Source organism: Amblyomma americanum, chromosome 1 (assembly GCF_052857255.1).
Source record: "Amblyomma americanum isolate KBUSLIRL-KWMA chromosome 1, ASM5285725v1, whole genome shotgun sequence".
Lineage (NCBI taxonomy): Eukaryota > Metazoa > Arthropoda > Arachnida > Ixodida > Ixodidae > Amblyomma > Amblyomma americanum.
Genome location: NC_135497.1, coordinates 395807577 through 395826544, shown reverse-complemented (window position 1 = coordinate 395826544; position 18968 = coordinate 395807577). Strand labels below are relative to the sequence as shown.

The 18968-nt window shown below is 51.0% G+C and overlaps 1 long non-coding RNA gene and 1 pseudogene across 1 annotated transcript; one reads left to right on the top strand and one right to left on the bottom strand.

Annotated features, from left to right (window-relative positions):
* Positions 1-7712: 7712 nt before the first annotated feature.
* LOC144115733 (uncharacterized) lies at positions 7713-11200 on the bottom strand. Its single transcript, XR_013311520.1, has 3 exons — positions 10867-11200; positions 10621-10748; positions 7713-10104 (listed from the first exon to the last, which is right to left on the bottom strand). It is a non-coding gene; the product is annotated as an uncharacterized LOC144115733 (long non-coding RNA).
* A 687-nt stretch (positions 11201-11887) lies between these two features.
* LOC144123479 (uncharacterized) lies at positions 11888-18483 on the top strand (annotated as a pseudogene).
* The last annotated feature ends 485 nt before the right edge of the window (positions 18484-18968 follow it).

Here is an 18968-nt window from a genome sequence, read left to right as displayed (position 1 = left end):
GGATAGCGGCCGCCGTTTAAGCGGGGGGCGACTTCGTGTCGCTCCTCTATATCCGCTGGAAATGAAGTTTCACAACCAACCAACCAAGCGATGGGTTCTTCGACGCCACGCGCAAATGACACCACCCAGAACGCTGCGCGACGAACGGTTGCACCCCAATTTTAAATACGAAAGTCTGGGGAGGCATAAAATTGAAGGTGCATATGTCTTTGGTTCGAATCTCTGCCTCAAGCTAGACTGCATCTTGACTAGCACATGTAAGCTGTATGCAAGGAGAAATCGTATGGCACCACCTGGAGCGCTGTACTACAAACGGTTGCGTCGAAATTGTGGTTCGAACGTCGGGAAAACTGGTGCCGCGTGGAGGTCGGCCAATGACGAGTGTGTGTGTGTGTGTGTGTGTGTGTGTGTGTGTGTGTGTGTGTGTGTGTGTGTGTGTGTGTGTGTGTGTTATAGACGCAAGGCATGTATAGGATTGTTTAAAGCGGCCGTGCTCGGCTTGCCGTATGCGCCATACGGGCGCTTGATTACGTCACCCCATTTTCTGATCATCGCTGGGATAATCTTTTCCATCTGCGACACACACACGCACACACACACATACACACACGCGCGCGCGCGCCGCCGGCTTTTTTGTAATGGGACTAGTAATGTACTCGCATTAAAACATGGTCTTTTATCAAGACCCTGTGCTGAGCAAAGCCAACTCCGGAAATCGTTTGGAAGAACTATATACAGTCTCGAACGTCTTGTAAGACCCGATAACGAAGGAAGGCGCCCCGTGTTCTTTCTGAGCAAATTTAGTGGCCTTGAGCACGAATTCCGTACACGAGAGCTTAAACAATTCCGTTTTTTTATTTGTTCCACAGAAGCCGTCATTGATTCACATGCCGGTACAGCGTAGCTGTGGTGACCTTGACCGCCGCTCCTATGACCCTGAGCAGAAACTCTTCCGGAGCCAAATTATCGAAAAACCTATCCGAAAAGACCTCTTTGCGTCGCAAAGTAAATTTCAACTTTCATACGAAGTGATTGCGAAACACAAAGACGAAATTCATGGTTTAACTGTTCACCGATTCCCTGCTCACCCAACTTTCCCGATCCAGCTTTTCTCGGATACACATCACTGAGCTAAAGAGGTGGCTGCGCCCCAACCCCGACACTGTATTATGACCAATACTTCCTACCCCTGTTTTCAACACGATGCGTCACAGGCTTAAGTCAAAAGCAGTGTCCCGCCAGCGCATCACTCGGTGAGCGAAACCGGTAGCAGTCGCTTGCACGCAGCGTGCACGTGTAGCCTCACCAAAGAAAAAAGAGAACAAAGAAAATATACGAATGGGCAGCGCATTACGCGAGTGGAATTAGGCGCATAGCGATGCCTACAGTTTCTTGAGTGCATGTCAGCTCCAGAACAGAAAAAAAAAAACATTTGCCAGCTCGTGCCAAGTGCGCCCGACCGGCGTCGTGTACGCCACCGCGCGTCAGCCCAACCGGAAATACGACACGTGTGCTTGATACAAACACGCACTGCCATCAAGGCTCCGACGAAGCAGGCAAAGGGAGATGCAAGGAACAAAGCAGGTCGAAAAGGGGGGAAGGGGGGGGGGGGGGACGAAAAAAGAAAGCACGCCGACCCGAAAAGTGGCACAATCCCGAAGACGACGACGACTGCCTTTAGCGTTTCGCGCGATGCTCTCCGGGGCTCTTCTTTTCGCGTCGTTTCGCGAGCTCAGCGCCTTTTCGCGGGAGCGACGATTTTGCAGCTAACGCAAGACGAGCGACGAAAACGACAATACTAAAAACCACGGAGGCGTTTGTGTCGGCGCTGCAGCCGGGAGGAAGAAATAAAGGGGCCCGTTAGTGTGTCGCCCTCCCTGGCGTTTTCCTCTTTTTTGTGGTTGTTGTTGTCGTTCTGTTTTCCAGCACTCGCTTCTACATCGAAATGATGTACTTTTCCCCGTGCAACGCAACAATCAAAACTGGGAGCGCCGCGCTAGGGAGGGACAAAGCGCGCTCTGCGCCTTCCCTCGCTCGCTTGCGCGCGCGCAACGCAAAAAGTTCCGTGCAGTCCCTGGACTCGCGACACAATAGCGAGGTCGCGGGAGTGCTGGCGGGAGAGCCGGAGTGATCGCGGGATGTTGGCTGTTACTAACTCGCTTGCGTAGCAATGTTAGGGAAGGGAATCGACAGTCAGAGAATGGAATCGGGAATGAAAATGGGATGTGAAACGCGGACGAAGACACGGTAACAAATGATCGGCGAGATTCAAAAGGGTTTTTAATGGAGCCGGATTGAAACAAAAATACGGCTCGAATTAACGAGGAATGAGAATCGAAGCTCTGCACGAAAGTTGGAATAGTGCGAGAAAATGACGAACAGTGGAAATGAATGCAGGTGCAAAGTGAATTAATCGCACGAAACGTACGTCGCTGTTTCCGTAGAGCTGTTTCAGAGAGAGAGAGAGGAACATCAAGGAAAGCGAATTAGGGGAGGGGGACGTCAGCCAGAATTCGATCCATGTTGGCTACGAAGCTCTGGAGGAAGGGAAGGAGGAATAACAACAGGAAATACGAGGAGCCAACAAAGCGCACATGACGGACGCGAGAAGCATGTGGAGCTGACACGAACTGTCCCACGTGGAACGACGAGGCCTGATCGTGACATATAAGATAACTCAAGACACTGACTGCTGGCATGCCCATAGCTTCTTCGCACAAGCAGTGACAATTAAAATGAAAGGAAAGCACAAATTACACTTTTTGCATCGTTGCTTTCTTTTTATCCTCGGCAGCATGAAGACGAAACAAAATTCTGGACGCGCTGACGGTGCAATAAATTTCACATCTAGCTGCACATACACTACAGCTGGTTCCTCGGCGCAATACTATATAGAAGCAACGAGAGCTCTCTAATCTGTGATCGTCTAAACCGCTCTAAATGTGAGCATATGTTACCTTACAAGGTGTTGGATCAGCTGATTTTGAACATAGCGGTGCCAAAGAGTTGAGCTCAGTGTCACTCTGACCCATCTGTTAGCTCTTCCTTTATGAGACGCCGCTCGTTCTGCGCAAAAAGGACTCGACAGACGCCATCGACACTCATGGATCGCCAAAGTGCGGTTAACTGCTGCAAACATACACGCCTGAGCACCAACTTGGGTTCGCGGTTAACGGCGAGCACAGTGGACATTCACACTGCGCCATACCGCAATCCACAAGGCAACGTTCGATAGGAATATTATCTACACTGGCGTTGCGACTGACTTCAGGAACAGAACACTTATTTTGACGTAGAGCAATAGTTACTCCTCCGTAAAGCAACCTACGTGCCAACGAAAACGGTGGTGATATTCGTCTAGCGTCCGAATCTGCCACTGATGCAACTGGTAGATGACTCTGCAAATGTAGTTATCCCTCAGCACGCTTTGAACTGTCCCTCTCAACCACGCCTTGTAACTCATAGTCGCCAGGAAATCGAAACCTTCGTCGCTGTCTCTGCTTGCGGATTGTTGGGCGAAAAATACAGCCCGGCCTACTTTCGGAACGCTCCGTTTCGCAACTTACGTGCTGGGTTGCTGCGTAGTGTACGCCGTAGGTCCGTGGTATAATGCTCGCGTTGTCTCCATATGACAAGGCGAGAAGTACATTATAGCTCCGGAGTGACCGAGCTCGAATAACCAGGACATGGTAAAAACGCTGAAAAAAAAACGCCAATGCGAAATTTGGGTGAGGCTCTTCACACGCCCCCTGCCACCGATGGCAGGTGGCGTGTTAAGCTGCTATAGCCACCCCAGCGGATTTTCCCGCGTCAAACAACTTCTGGTTGTCCGTGCTGGCCGTTACTCATACACAACCATCCTGGGCAAAGGCATTTTAAAGGAAAAAGGAGCGCAATTTTTTAATGTATTGTAAGATTTCACCATAACAATGACTATATCCGCAGGTCTTCCGTGAGCAGGCTAGCATTTTTCTGCTATCCAGGTGTTTGCTGTTGTCAAAAACGTTCCCCATTGGTTCTTTAGGCCAGTAGTAACTTCTCGATTGCAAGCGATGGGAAAACTTTAAAAGGAAGATTTTGCTACGCCTCGGCAGAATGCACCATTACCTTCAAAATTTCCATAACAGTACATTACAATATTTCAACGTTCAATATTTTTTCCCAAGAATGCTGGAAATGTATCTTTATTTCTTTTTTTGTCTGCCCACAATAATTTATGTCACCATCCGTCAGGTGGTGTATTACACCGACTAGGCTGACGGTGACGACGACTACGACGCAGAATTCAGGAAGGGGAGCCTAAGAGCTCCGCTCTAAAAAAAGATCTAAGGCAAGATTTATTTCTAACGAGGTAACGTTAACTCCTCTATGTGGACTATGTATAAGCGGAGGAGGTATCGTAACATTGGGCTCTCCCGTAGCCGCCCCTCTTTATATGGACACGGACAAGCGCATATACCGGCTTTATGAATAACATTCAAGCGGGTGGCGGTAGATGTGCTGCCAACGAGACAGTTATTCCGAGTCCTCTCCGCAGGCGTTCAACGCCGCCAGCGCTGCAGCCGCAACTGCCAGTCGGCAAGAAGGCGGTTCTTTCCTCAGGTGGAAACGAACGCTCGGGAAGAGCCGAGGCCGCCAGTGTTCGCCGACCCATCATTCGTCGCACGCGCGCAAGCAGGTCCCTTCCTCCTCCTCACGGCAGCCTCATCTGCTGTCCGAGCACAGAGTTCGAGAAGCCGTCCTCCCTCAACGAGGCCCATCACGGCACCACACTGAAAGAGAGAGAGGGCAGCCCAAACGTCACGTATTTTTGGTCGTTTACGTAGATTTTAACCTGTGATCGCCGTCGCCAGCTATTCCCCTCATTAAGCAAGCAAAGCGTGTGTGTGTGTCCCCCCCCCCCCCACCCTCCTTTCTGGGTAGAATAAGATGTCGTCGTTGGTGTTTTATAACTTATTCCGACATCCCTCCCCCCCCCGCCAAAAAAAAAAGAAAAGCGACGCGCGCTGAAAGAAAAGTCAACAATAGAAATGCTATTTATCAACGGCATAAAAGTTATCACACAACTTGCCTGTCTTTGTTCAATAGCTACGCTGATTACGATTAATTATTATACATCGAGTAGTCTGCCTTGCAGTCGCGATGTTCGGGCAGCGGGTACTGCGCGACAGCTCACCAGTGCAATTGTTGCAACGCTGTCGTTTTTTTTTTCTTCACTGTTCAAGACAGTTTAAACCAGAGCAGGTCGGTGCTGTCACGCGGATAGCGTTGCAGGGTCCTGTGGAGCAAGGTGTTTCACGTGAGCTGTAAAAAAAAAACAATCTGCGCAATACCTCATTGCGCGGCCTTTGTGCTGAGCCTGCCATCGGGGCAGCCGCTGTTTAGCCTCGGATCAGGTACTTGAGGCAAATGCAGCAGTTTCTGCACGAGCCCATATTTTTCACTTTGTGTATTCTTCTACTATAAATAAACTACTATCACTACTACCATAGCGTTCGACTGACGTCCCCCCATCCCGTCCCAATAAACCGCCGCAACGTTTACTAGTAATCAGGAGGCGAAAGGTTTCATGTTCATAAACAATGCTAGCTACCACAAATTCATAGCGTGTGCCGGAGATTAAAGCTGCGTTAATTTGTTAATTTTAAGAAAATTGATTTTAAAAATTTTCCGGCCACGCCATTCAAACATATGTGACGTGTACTAGCGAAATAGACAGATTGAAGAGGATAGCGGTGTAGCATAGCCTCCGGGATCGGCACATAAAATCGATGTTGACGCACGCAGTTTGCTCACGAAATCCGCCAAGTGATAGCGACGCCTGTATTTCGTTTCTTGGTCTTTTATAGCGTATAAAAGCCCCGTTTCGGGCGAGAGTGGCCTCTCTGTGATCATAACGAGGTAGTATACCCATAAAGCAAACTTCAATTTGCCGCCAGTGGCCCGTTAAGTACCCGCGCATAAAATCTCCCCCGGGCTGTTTCTACTCGTCGTTTTTCAGCTGAAGCCGCGTAGAGAACTCCGCTCTCTGATACACATAGGCTTTTAAAACGTTATTTTACAGTAATTCGCTTCGTTTTTTTTTTATGTCAAATACTTCTGTAAAAGCAGAAGTTCAATTCCTTCTCAAAATGAAATATAAGACGCTCGTTCAAAAGCCCACACTATGTCGCCCGTAATCTGTAATTCTCAAAAAAACAGCATAAGCCGAGCCTTACGCTATAGCCAACCGTTATTCTTACTCGTTGCATAGACATCATTAATATAGGATTAGAGCACAGAAGTTGCTTTCTGAACTACCGCTCCAACGGCAGTGACTCCTTTTCTGAGTTGAAAATAAGAAAAGAAACAACATTGCCGAATCTTTCAGTCAAAAAACAAAATATTTTTGCGCTATGGGGACATTGACGTTATCAATAGAAAAAGTAGCGCCGAGGGCTTACCTTGCTGAAGCGACAAGTAATAATTCTAGAGCTATACCTTTGTCAAAGGCAGGTAGGCTTTCATGGTTCTTTTTCTCACAATTTGCCGTTGTTATTTTTTATTATTTCTGCGTCTCCGAGTAATCAAGATTTGAAAACGTATAACAAAAGAAAGAAATAAACAGCCTACGGAGCCAACGCCTTCAGTTATGTTTTACAAATTAGGCTCTCTTTATCGGTATTGACACGTGTACTTATCTTTATCGGGCGACCACGTTTCGCCGCCTAACAAGTGTTATCGCATAGCGCGGGACGCGCCTGCATCTATCCGAAGTTTCTGGCAAGCCATCGATGCTTCTATTCGCTGTCTGTTGTAGCCGAACCTTATGTTTTCTGGGGCGCGATTACGGATCAGTCTCAAAAAACTGTCTCAATATTGAGACAGTGACGTCAAAATGACGACACCGAGAAATGCCGACCGCCGAATCGGCCAATGCGGAGCAAGGAGGCGGTGGGCTCCGCCCCGAAACCACTATTGGCACGACAAGGGACCGTAGACTAATGTTTTGCAGTAAAAACGCAGTGAATAAAAACGAGTAATGTTTTATTTTGCTAAGTAACTGTATTTCAAACCCAACAGCACCAAGCAAAAGAAGCAGTGTTTTCATTTTTGCAATAAAGTTTGCTGTTCAGTCACTTTTTTTGCCGCGAAGGTGTGCTGTCAGCGGTATAGCGTGAACATGTTAGTCTGAAAATGAACAAAAACGCAATGAAGAAATCAAGCAATGTTTTATTTTGGTAGTAAACTGTGTTGCAATCTCAACAACACGAGGGAAAATTAGAAGCATTCTCAGTTTTGCAATGAAATTTGCTGCAGGTTAACTTATTTTGCCATGAGGGCGCGCTGGCAGTGGTATCGCGTGAACATGGCGGCGTGCAAGAAAACAGCTGATTCCACGGCTAGTTCCCGATTTTTTGCGTGTCGTCTAAAATCAAGGCACTTTGCGGATGTCTGAAGTGTGCAGAAAAATCTGATTGAAGGCAGTGAATGCTACGGGCCTGCGCAGATCAACTTACAAGGAGCGCTGGGCTTGAAAATCGACGAAGACAACTTTAGTCTGTGTTCTCGGTCGGCGCCTATCGATCACCGAGTGACGTGTGGTTCTGTTTATTTTCTTCATCACATAGAAGCAACTGCCGACAGACAGGTGCAGCTGCTGATAGCTTGCAATATCGGTGCGGGAAATGAGAGCCGACACGGCCTGCCTCTGTGGCAGCACTCTTCTGCCTCGTAACCAACTGTTGCCGCCCACATCGGGCTAAGCACTTGATGTTCCGTTTGTATTTTTGTAGCTCCGTTCGGTTTATGTTCAGTTGTTGCCGTAGTTTCTTTTTTTTTTCCTGTGCAAGATGCAGAAATTGTGATGTTTATGCTCCACTTTGTTTAGAGAGAAAGGAAGCACTTGACTTGATAACTTTGCTATTGTCACCGAGGAGAGAACGAGCTTGTTCCATTAACGTTATTTACTGATCATGTAGTAGATCCAGGGTCAACCAGGAAATAAGTAGTTTGCTTGTATAGAGGCTAATTGCAACTGGGCAGAAAGTTGAGCAAGTTTGTTCATGTTTGCTGGTACACAGCGCTTGAATTGCATATGATCCAGGGCAGTGAGGTAGGTAGGACAGGGCAGTGATGTGTAATATTGTATTTTGCTCAGCAGGCGGAGTGATGTTGGTATAATTGGGTTTGGTGAGGGCAGTGTTTGAAGGGCTTTAAATACTTTGCATAGCTTCTAACATGCACTTCCCTTCAGGTCGGAAGACCGCTTGTTTTTTTGTTTTTTTTAAATTATGGTCCATCATATCTGAGACACCCTGTATACAGGCCACTCCAGTTTGAAAGGGAACAGCCAGTTGAAAATGACTAGGACATTAAATACCTAGGCGAAAAGTAGCTTGAAAGCAGTTGCACTTATCACACATATTATATGATAGCACAAGGAGCTTGTCCGGCCATTCGGCATTGTCACCGTCTCGTGTCATCATGGACAAGACTTCATAGCCCTGTGTTACGCAAACCAAGCTAGGTGTCAGTTATGGGGCAATAACCGAGTGCTCAAAATTTCCCACAATGGAGCTGCCTGTATATTCTTAGAGCTGTAGAGCATTTCCAGTAACGGTGTTGCATGATTTGTGATTGTAAACTAACCTCTAATCACACACCATCTCCTTGATGATGTGTCTGTGATGTTTACACATCTTTGTCTATCAGTGAAGATGTTCTAGTCATTCAGCAGTCATTGTAGTCACTGCACCTTACAATCTTTATTATGCATTGTTGTACAGCGGTTTCCTTGCAGTAGGTACAGCTTTTAGCACAGAGCGAAACCCCTAGCCACACACCATTATGCTAAAAGCTTAGCTTTGGTATTTACACTACTTATATGTGCCAAAATGTTTTGTAGTCCGGAAAATACATCATGTACACTGTACTATGCCATATTTATTGTACAGGTAGCCTCTGTATGAAAGAAAACATGCACTTTGAACTCAATTTTTCAGATTTTTTTTCTTAACTGCACTCAGAAATGCCATACGGTAATTGTACATCAAGGTAAAGTATGCTTGTATGTACACTGACTTTTCTGCAATAGAAACACTCGTGTCAAATGCTGTGCCTAAAGAAATAAACGCGCTTACTGAATGTATGATGCAATAAAAAACAGCTTTTTGATTCCAACAAGCATCACAAATATTTCATGTCTTATTCCAGCACTACACGTTTGGTTCATGCATGTTCGTCACACAGGTAATGACCACAGGCACTCCACCAAGCTGGAAGGAGACAGCAGAGAAGGGGCAGGTGGGCTAACATAAGCATTGACAAAAGAGAGTTCAAAATGATGCTTTTCAGAAATTGGGCGAGCTGCTTCAACACCTTTTCCGTCTTCAGGAAGAGACTGTGCAACACGCTGCTGAGGGACTGGAAGATATACTAGCAAACACACTGAAAATGAAGTGGCAGCCGGTGGGGGGCACTTGTTTGTCACTGCTGGCTTCTCGCTGCACACAGGTTGGCCAAGGGCACAACCACATCACACAATTGCTCACACACTTGCAGATGTGTGTTGTGCAATGACACAAGGAAATGACAGTGGCAACAGGGGAAGAGTGCCTGATATGACTCTCTATGCCAGCATGGTGAGTCGTCTCTGGACGCTAGATTTTCCATCGCAACTGCCGCTGCACCATCCCTCGGTACGCCTTCCTCTGGAGACGGGTCGTCCTAGAGAGGCCAAAAGTACAGCACCGCATGCTCTTCTCAGGAGGCAGGTGAGGAGGGATCCTGTCTGTACGAGGCGGCCACCATTTAGAGGTGGCCCGTTGTTATCTGGGTCAGAGGCAGTGTCGCCTGCACCCTCTGCTGATATGGGCACATCCAAACAGAGGCTGTGAAGTGCAGCACGTGCGGTGATGATGCGCACTGTCCACTTCCACTGGCACTGGTGCATCCGGTGCCCTTGAAAGCAACGGAAGCAGTTCTTCGGCACACCAATACAGCGCTCAGCCACAAATTGTGTGAAAGCATGTGGCGTGTTGTACAGGCCTTCTGCTGAGTCAGGTCTGTAATGTCGTGCAACTGGTGCAGGCAGCCATGGCTCCAGTGGGTAGACATAGTCTCCTGCATAACAAAAAATGATGCGGCTAAGCATGTCCTTTCTCAGTGATCTCAACAGCATTACAGGACACTCTGCTATACAGTAGAAGACTCACGCCAAGTAGCCCACATCCAGGCTTTGCTGAATATGACATTCAAGCGCATACATACATGCAGGATTTAGATGTATAAGTGAGCACTACTGTAAGGTCAGTCTTTTACCACCATATTCATATAAATGATGCGCTATGATTGCCTACAAAACACAAGCGCTGTCAGGTGCATTTTGCTTTGGTTTCTTCAACAGGAAAGGCTATGCATTTCAACAATGTAATATGTGTCCTGTGTTTCTGCTGCAATTATATTTAACAAAAGGAAAGGGTGGCAATACATTGTATCATACTGTAAAGTGTCTGCATTTGTGTAACTGTCCAGACTGATTCTTGTAGCTTTAGCAGATCCGGCCAAATGCATAGTGCTGGAGCTCAATAGATGTGACTGAGTTCGCCCGACGGGTGACACGGCTATTTTACTGCTTACCCAGAAAAAAAATCACCGTCGTCCAGCAGGCCTTCCTCCGCCTCGGAATGCCGCCAGACAAACGCGTCGCGGAAGGATCCGGGTCAGCGCGAGTCCACGGCCAGGATGCACATGTTCGCGCCACAGATCTGAGAAAAAACAAGCACAGCCCGTACTCACTCTCGCTGCCGAGGCCCGCACTTGTAGCTCATGCACTTGTAGCACTTGAACTCATGCGGTCAAAAACAGTGGCCGAGGTATACTCACTATTACGTCCGCAGCGTAGAACCGCTTGCGGCTCCTTCGCAGCACTGCCCCCAGACTCCTTGATAGTGATGAGTGCCCAATCGACACACCCGACGACGCCGGAGATGCTGCCGCGGCGAACGTTTAGGCAAAGGACGCCCTCCTTCGCCGCCGCCTTCTCCTCGGGTCTCCTCGGAAAGCAAACACCCCCCTTCTGTTACCCAACGTTGACATTGGTCTCCGCTGCCCGCCGCAAAGGCTTGTTCACAGTCGGTTGGGCTGCGCCGACGTTTTCTTCATTTCCAACGGCGCCTTGAAACCCACCGGAGGCGAAGAAGCGCAGCGCGCACAGCACCTGCCGTTCCACTGACAGCGCACTCACCCGCGCACTTCCCAGTTCAACGGCGAGTTCGTCGCACAGACACTGCGCAGTCTCCTCGAAATAACTCTCCCGCGCGTCAAAGTCGTCTTCATGCACCCTCCGACACCGTTGCTCGCGCGGTCACCCGCGTATACGACGATGTAAACAGCCGCCATTTTCTGTCTCAAACGTGTTGATACTACTTTTTCCAGTCTCAAAAAATCGTCTCAATCTGCCCGCTTAATTAGATGGCCAACGTCACCACTTCTGCGCCATTTACGACGTCAGTCAGTGACGAAAAAAATCAAAATGGCCGCCGACCAATAGGAGAGAGGCAAATGATATACTTTTTGAGACAATTTCGATTGAGACTGATCCGTAATCGCGCCCCTGATTTCATCGCCTGACGCGAATGGTGTAGAACTTTGTGGAAGGCACGCGGGTCCCAACGATTAGTCTTGAACATTCGACGACTGCTACGTAACAGCCGACGCGCTTGACCCGTAGATCAGAATTTCGACGATCGCCGACCGTGTTCGCTGCTACCGGTGTGCTGTAAATGCAGCCTCTTTTGTGGGCACAGGTTCGCCCAATAAAAGTTAGTTTTGTCTTTCACAGCATTGCTTGTGTTCTTCAAAGTCATCACCACGTGACATCTGGTGGAGGTCCTTTTTTTTGTTCATGTACCGGACGCCCCCGACAAGCCGTGATCCAAGCCCGGACCGCAAAGAGAACACCAACGTAGTCCCGGACAATCGAGCAAGCCGCCGTCTTCAACAGCTGCCCCCGGAGCACGGACTTCTACCTGCGAAGACCAAGAATATTGTGACCGAGGCAACCCCAATGGCAGCCCCAGCGTCCCCCATCGTGCTGCAGCAGCCCAGGGAACCACCGACGTTCCGCGGTTCCACATTTGAGGACCCGGAAAGCTGGCTGGAAACGTGTGAGGGGGTCGCTACGTTTAACAGCTGGGCAAGCGACGACAAGCTGCGACATGTCTATTTCGCATTGGAGGACGCCGCCAGGACGTGGTTCGAGAATCAAGAAGCCACCTTGACGACGTGGGACCTGTTCCGAAGCAGCTTCTTGCAAACATTTACAAGCGTCCTGCGAAAAGAGCGAGCCCAAGCTCTCCTGGAGACCAGAGCGCAGCTGCCGAATGAGACGATCGCAATCTTCACTGAGGAAATGAGCCGTCTGTTCCACCACGCCGACCCGGAAATGTCCGAAGAGAAGAAACTCCGCCTACTGATGCGTGGTGTAAAGGAGGAACTTTTAGGCGCAATGATACGAAGCCCACCGACGACCGTAGAAGAGTTCCTTCGCGAGGCCAACAGCATTGAGAAGACACTCGAAATGCGGAACCGACAATACACCGCCGCACGAACTCGACAAAATACGCCGAAGTTCAGTCACTGGCCACCGACAACTTGCGCGAGACCATCAGGGCAGTCGTACGAGAGGAGCTTCAAAGGATCTTCCCTTCATCGCAACCTCAAGTGGCTTCAGTCACCGAAATTGTGAAAAAAGAAGTCCAGCCAGAAGCGATGACCTACGCCGCCGTCGCCCGCCGTCAAGGTCCCCCTCCACGACCGCGCCAGGACCCTGTAAAGGCGCGCTCACACTAGGGGGAAGCTTCCCGCGCCGGCACAGCGTCAACGTCGACGCTGCCTCGCAGCTCCTCAGAATGACGCTCACACTGCGCGCGTTTTCTCGCTGCGGTTGTCTTGGAATGTGGAGAGAGGAGGCGCTGAGGGAGGACCCGAACGAGCAAAAAGAGAAGGGGATAGTCACGTGACACTAGAGAAGACTGGAAAGCGCACCCTGCTAGCTCCCCTCCCGTCGCCCTGGCAAAGAAGCCGCCGAGTGCCCGGCCGGCCGGGGCCGGCCGGCCGGACGCGCGCAGCCTCCGCCTCCGCCGACGGGGTCACTGAACTGGGATCGACGTCACGGTTCACGGTCGGCGCCCATTGGCTGTTCTGGTCACCGGCACGGGAAAAATAGGTACCGAACCCATCGCTCCGCGGGACGGGAGAGCAGGGCTGTCCGCGGGAGAAAAACCGGCTTGGGCGGGAAGCGGCACGCGGGAAACGCCCGGCGTTGCGCGTTTTCCCGCTAATGTGAGCGCGCCTTAACGCCGCAATTCCGTCGACCACCGCCGCCGCCGCCAACACGCCCACCCGCCGCCCAGCGCAGCTACCCGAGGAAGACCGACGTCGGCGAGCTCCTGACCACCGCCCGCTCTGCTACCACTGCGGGGAAGCCGGCCATGTGTACCGCCGCTGCCCATACCGCGACCTGGGATTGCGAGGGTTCGCCGTGGATGCACCGCGCCCTCTGGGAGGTGAACGCCCTCGTGACATCGCCGACTACCTCGCCGCTACTCAGTGGAGCCCTCGACGGCCGTCCCGGTCACCGTCACCAGGCCGCTACCTGTCGCCGCAGCGCCGTCCATACACTGGCCCAGCACGGGGCCGCTCTGCGAGCCCATATCTGGAAAACTAAAAGCAGCAACCGATGGAGGTGCCGTTGCTGTTCGTCGAACTGACGAAGATCCTCCGCCGCCGACGAAGACGACGCAGAGACCATCTCGACGACATAATAACGACACGCCGCCGTCCCGACGAAGTCAGGAAGCCAAGACTACACCGACGAAAGACGACTTGACGACGCGACGTTCCAACTTCAGTTCAATACGACGCAGCCGTGATCCGGCGCCAAGACCTAACTGCAACGCCAGACAAAGAACCACCGACCTCGACGTGCTTCGACGGCCACGCAGTTACCGCCTTAGTGGACACAGGGGCTGATTACTCCGTAATGAGTGGACACGTCGCCGCCCAGTTGAAGAAAGTTAAGACCGCATGGGAAGGCCCTCAAATTCGGACCGCTGGAGGACACCTCACCACGCCGACTGGAATCTGCACGGCAAGAATAACCATTCATGACCGCACTTACCCTGCCACCTTCGTTATCCTCCAACAGTGTTCACGAGACGTCATTCTCGGTATGGACTTCCTGAGCCAACACGGCGCAATCATCGACCTGAATATAATAATAATAATTGGTTTTTTGGAGAAAGGAAATAGCGCAGTATCTGCCTCGTATATCGTTGGACACCTGAATCGCGCCGTAAGGGAAGGGATAAAGGAGGGAGTGATCGAAGAAAGGAAGAAGAGGTGCCGTAGTGGAGGGCTCCGGAATAATTTCGACCTCCTGGGGATCTTTAACGTGCACTGACATCGCACAGCACACGAGCGCCTTAGCGTTTTTCCTCCATAAAAACACAGCCGCCGCGGTCGGGTTCGAACCCGGGAACTCCGGATCAGTAGTCGAGCGCCTTAACCACTGAGCCACCGCGGCGGGTAATCGACCTGAAGTTAAATAAAGTCAATAACACTGTCGGAAGATAAAGCGATACCGCCGGAGAGCCCTCGTAGTCACCACGCCTTGAGTGTGCTCGAAGATGAAGTGAGCATCCCGCCTCGCTCCAGCATTGTTATTTCGGTCGGCACCGAAATACCCGCTGACGTAGAAGGTGTCATCGAAGGCGACCAACGTCTACTGCTAGACCGTGAAATTTGCGTCGCAAGAGCGATCGCTCGACTGCATGGAGGGAAAACTGAAGTGTTGCTGACAAACTTCAGCCAGGAGTTCAAGCACAAAAACAAGGGCACGACGATCGCGTACATCGAGGAAATTCTGGAAACCATTAATGCGCTTGTCCTCTCGGATTCCGCCGCATCTACCCCGACGATCATGGTTCCCGAACCATGTCTCCCCGTGATTAAGCAACAGAAGCTCAGAAGTCTGCTCCGACGATACAAAGGCTGCTTTTCGACGTCATCGAGGATTCGACGAACACCAGTCGCCAAGCATCGCATAATCACCGAGGAGAGCGCTCGATCACTCCGCCAGAGCCCTTACCGAATTTCGCCGCGAGAACGTGAAGCTATAAGAGAACAAGTCGACGAAATGCTGCGCGACGACATCATCTAGCCGTCGAAAAGCCCGTGGGCATCCCCTGTTGTCCTGGTAAAGAAAAAGGACGGAACCCTACGTTTCTGCGTCGATTATCATCGTCTGAACAAGATCACGAAGAAGGACGTATACCCACTCCCACGGATAGACGACGCATTGGATCGGCTCTGCAACGCAAAGTACTTCTCGTCGATGGGCCTCAAGTCTGGCTATTGGCAAATAGAAGTCGACGAAAAAGATCGCGAAAAGACCGCCTTCATCACCCCAGACGGCCTCTACGAGTTCAAGGTTAAGCCATTTGGACTGTGCTCGGCGCCTGCAACGTTCCAGCGCGTGATGGACACGGTTTTAGCAGGATTGAAGTGGCAGACCTGTCTCGTTTACTTTGATGACGTCGTTGTCTTCGCCGCAAATTTCGACGATCACCTTAGGCGACTTGCCACAGTACTAGAGGCCATCACGTCATCAGGGCTCACTCTGAAGCCAGAAAAGTGCCGCTTCGCTTACGATGAGCTTCTGTTCCTAGGCCACGTCATCAGCAAGTCTGGAGTCCACCCTGACCCGCAGAAGACAGCTGCCATCGCACAGTTCCCGCAGCCCATCGACAAGAAGGCAGTGCGTAGATTTCTTGGCATGTGTGCCTACTACAGGCGATTTGTCAAGGACTTTTCACGCATCGCTGAGCCGCTGACACAGCTGACTAAATGTGACGTAGAGTTCAAGTGGGAAACGCCGCAGGCCGACGCATTTCAAGAACTCAAACAATGCATGCAGTCGCCGCCCGTACTAGCGCATTTCGACGAGCACGCCGATACCGAAATTCACACTGACGCCAGTAGCCTAGACCTCGGTGCCGTCTTAGTCCCGAGAAAAGATGGGCATGAACACGTGATAGCTTACGTTAGCCGGTCGCTATCATAAGCGGAAGGCAATTATTCTACAACCGAAAAAGAATGCCTCGCCATCGTTTGGGCCACAGCGAAATTTCGCCCTTACCTATATGGCAGGCCATTCAAAGTGGTCAGCGACAATCACGCATTGCATTGGCTAGCTAACTTAAAGGACCCTTCAGAACGGCTGGCACGCTGGAGCCTCAGACTACAAGAATACGACATCACTGTAACCTACAAGTCCGGACGAAAACACTCAGATGCCGGTTTCCTATCACGCGCCCCCATTGACCCGCCGCCGCAAGATGACGAGGATGACGACGCCTACCTTGGAATTATAAGCGCGGAAGACTTCGCCGAACCGCAACGAGGAGACCCGGAGCGAAAAGCCCTAGTCGATTATTTGGAAGGGCACACCGACGTTGTCCCTAGGGCATTAAGCGTGGATTGTCTTCGTTCACGCTTCAAAACATCCTACTCGTGAATAAGAACTTCTCACCAGTCCGCGCCAACTATCTTCTTCTTGTTCTGTCGGCGCTGCGTCCAGAAGTACTGCACGCCTACATGACGATGTAGGGCACCATCGCAGGGCACCTCGGTTTCTCCCGGACTCTATCAAGGATACAAGAAAGATATTACTGGCCGCACCTAACCGCCGATGTCGCCCGTTACGTCAAGACATGCCGAGAGTGTCAGCGACGCAAGACGCTGCCGACAAGGCTAGCGAGATTACAACAGCCGATCAAGTCTCCTTACCGAATTTTTCAGCAGATCGGGATAGACTTGTTGGGACCATTTCCGACATCAACGTGCGGAAATAAGTGGATCGTCGTGGCGATGGACTATCTCACCCGCTTCGCTGAAACTAAAGCTCTGCCGAAAGGCAGCGCAGCCGAAGTGGCGAAATTTTTCGTCGAGAACATCCTGCTGCGACATGGTGCTCCAGAAGTCTTCATCACCGACAGAGGAACGGCTTTTACAGCAGAGCTCACGCAAGCCATTCTGCAATACAGCCAGACAAGTCACAGGAGGACAACTGCCTACCATCCGCAGACGAATGGTCTCACGGAGCGCCTGAACAAGACCCTTGCCGACATGCCAGCAATGTATGTACGTCGACGTCGAGCACAAGACATGGGTTGTGGTCCTGCGTACGTAACATTCGCTTACAACACGGCGGTGCAAGAAACAACAAAGATAACGCCATTTAAGCTAGTTTACGGCAGGAACCCGACGACGACGCTCGACGCCATTCTGCCGCACGTCACTGACGAGGAAAATCTTGACGTCGCTACCTATCTCCAGCGCGCCGAAGAAGCTCCACAGCTCGCCCGCCTACGGATCAAGAACCAGCAGCGTACCGACAGCCGACACTACAACCTGCGACGACGCTCCGTCGAGTACCAGCCCGGCGACCGTGTTTGGGTGTGGACCCCGATACGCCGACGAGGACTGAGTGAGAAACTATTGAGACGCTATTTCGGACCTTACAAGGTCATTCGACGTATTGGCTCACTGGACTATGAGGTCGTGCCAGACGGCATTTCGCATTCACTGCGGCGCCGAGCACGATCTGATGTGGTCCACGTGGTGCGCCTTAAACCCTTTTACGGACGCTGACGAACTTCCTTATTTTTGTTGTTTTCTTTGCTACGAGTGCTTTTCTTTATTTCGTTTGTTTGCAGCATCGGGTCGATGCTTTTCATGAGGGGGGTAATGACACGTGTAGTTATCTTTATCCGGCGACCACGTTTCGCCGCCTAACAAGTGTTATCGCTCAGCGCGGGACGCGCCTGCATCTATCCGAAGTTTCTGGCAAGTCATCGATGCTTCTATTCGCTGTCTGTTGTAGCCGAACCTTATGTTCTCTGATTTCATCGCCTGACGTGAATGGTGTAGAACTTTGTGGAAGGCACGCGGGTCCCAACGATTAGTCTGGAACATTCGACGACTGCTATGTAACAGCCGACGCGCTTGACCCGCGGATAAGATTTTCGACGATCGCCGACCGTGTTCGCCGCTACCGGTGTGCTGTAAGTGTAGCCTGTTTTTGTGGGCACAGGTTCGCCCAATAAAAGTTAGTTTTGTCTTTCACAGTATTGCTTGTGTTCTTCAACGTCACCACCACGTGACGATATACAGAGTTTTCTGCAGCCCTCCTCCAAGACGAAGGTGGTCGGTGTGCCGAACCTTTTATAAACGGCCGTCATTCCATGCCGTCAACTGCGACTACTCATCAGCGGAGCGGGACGGAAAGCTCCACTTCAGAGGGCACCTACACCCATGCACGCTCTCTCTTTGCGAATCCATCATTCTTTTTCTATCTTTTTTTAGGCAATTCAAAGTACCCCCTCTAAACACGACCCACCAAGACCTGCATTCACCGAGATGCCCTCCTCTCAGTGAGACCACGACATCCCGCCTTCACCCCAGGACCTGTCCTCTCCACATGCGCCGCGACTCTGGCTCGGTTCGATCGGGGGTGCCGCTTTCTTCACAGAGCGTCTTTTCCAGCCAGCGTGGTGCGGCTCTGTTGTTCCGGGAGCAAAGCAGCAGCAGCATCCTCCCTCGTTTATTTGCCCCCTCAACCTCCGGGCTTTTCCTTCTTCGGCTCATCGCATTCTTTCAGTGCCGCTGCGCCCTCTCGCCTTCTTTTCTGCCAGCATCGTTGAGAGGCTGCGCCGGTGGTGGTTTGGAAGAAGCGTTTGGGTGCAGGTGGGCTGGAAACGCTGATTGGTCGATGGGATGCGCTTCTCCGTGACGTTTTTCTGCTTCTCCCTAGTTCTCAACCGGATGTGGGGTCGCCGCGCCTCTCTCGGCCTGTCCCTAGACGGCCTAGGGAATCGCTAGGTCCGGCCGTCCGCCGTGCTTGCGTGGTGCGCGGGCATTCG